Source organism: Hippocampus bargibanti, linkage group LG05 (genome assembly GCF_051943395.1).
Source record: "Hippocampus bargibanti isolate YZ-2025 linkage group LG05, ASM5194339v1, whole genome shotgun sequence".
NCBI classification, from domain to species: Eukaryota; Metazoa; Chordata; class Actinopteri; order Syngnathiformes; family Syngnathidae; genus Hippocampus; species Hippocampus bargibanti.
The window spans coordinates 23,685,892-23,687,500 of record NC_142738.1 but is presented as its reverse complement, the minus strand read 5'-3'; positions in this window follow the sequence as shown (position 1 = coordinate 23,687,500).

Genomic DNA, 1,609 nt, shown 5'->3' with positions numbered 1-1,609 from the left:
AGTACATGGTTTTTATATTTTATCCATACTATGTTGGGCAAAAGAAGAAAGTGGTCGGATGAATACGTACAACATTCTCATGTATCACGGAACGTGATGGGAATGAGCGTCCTATTTGCATGATTTGCAACTCCTACCAGCTCTTCTAAGCGTGACCGGCTCATTTGGATTATTTTTCCTTCATCACTTCGACTGACTTCGGATCCAGGAAGGGAGCCATGTGGCAACGCTCATGCGTACCACTGATGCAAATACGCATGGCTTCCGACGCATGTGCGCTGTTTGAAAATCACTCTCCCTGCTAACGATGAAAAGGTTTCTTCAGCCGTCATCTGTACTTGAAAAGAAACATTTTCATTGATGGACCACTCCTGTACGACTGAGAGCTTACACAGACGTTCTCCCTGCTAACAGCTAAGTCAGAAGAGGTCGCGCGACAAACAGGCTCGGACTCAGGCGGATGCAGAAGGAAAAAAGCAGCAAGGCATTGCGTCTTTCTCCACTCCACGCCACGATTAAGCTGTTGGACATACCTCGTCTGTTGTAGTGATGGGAATTCCGGCTCTTTTCTTTTGGCTCAGCTCACTAAAAAGATCCGGCTCTTTTGGCTTCCAAATGGGTCCTCCGTTTGCTGTTGATTTTTTTGTTGCGTAAATTAACTACCAAAAATCATGTACAATTATATGAAAAACGAATTACTCATGAAAAGAATACACGTTATCAAATAGTTTTATTTATATGGCTTTATTTATATGTGCACAGAGAGAATCCACAAACTTTCACTTTTCCTGTGGTCACTGTGGTCCAGGGGTCGAGAACCTTTTTGACTTAGAGAGCCATAAAAGTAAAATATTTAGAAATGTTTTTTCAGCGAGAGCCACACGCACGCGCGCGCACATACAAACACTCGCGTGTGCGCGCGCACACACACGCGCGGCCACTTTTCAACAAAATATCAGAATGTATTATTTAAAATAACTTTGTGATCATACTCACCGTTAACATGGATGGTTTTCCGTTCCTCGTGTTTGGTAAAAATCCAGGAAAACGATCGGAATGAAATTCAATTTGCCGGTCCAGAGGCGAAGTTACTGCTAGCTAGCCTGCACACGGCTCATAAGCTTCCACACTTGCTATCTGCAAGCTACTTCTCGCAGAAGTATGTCGATGCTAACGTTAACATGGGGCTTGTTAAAATGTCAGTGACATTCGACTGTTTCATCGATGGTATTGTTTCATTGCAAATTAGAATCAGAACATTTTCTCTCCTCTAATGCTCCGGTGCATTCAGGCTAAAGTGCACAAGTTGGGCTCATTTAAAGGGGCGTTTACCTGTTTCAACATGACGGCCACTATCATTCAATCAACATGGCGCTTTCGGCCATTCTAGGTCAGTGTCATCCAATCAAAATTGCGTTTTCCGCCAACTGCAGCCCCAACGGGAAATGAACGACGAAAAAAACGACAATATGTATTATAATATGTAATATTTATCGCGAGCCATATGCAATCATCAAAAGAGCCATATATGGCTCGCGAGCCATAGGTTCCCGACCCCTGCTCTGGTCTGATGATCAGCTGTCCCTAATTTGCTTTTCATATTAATAAT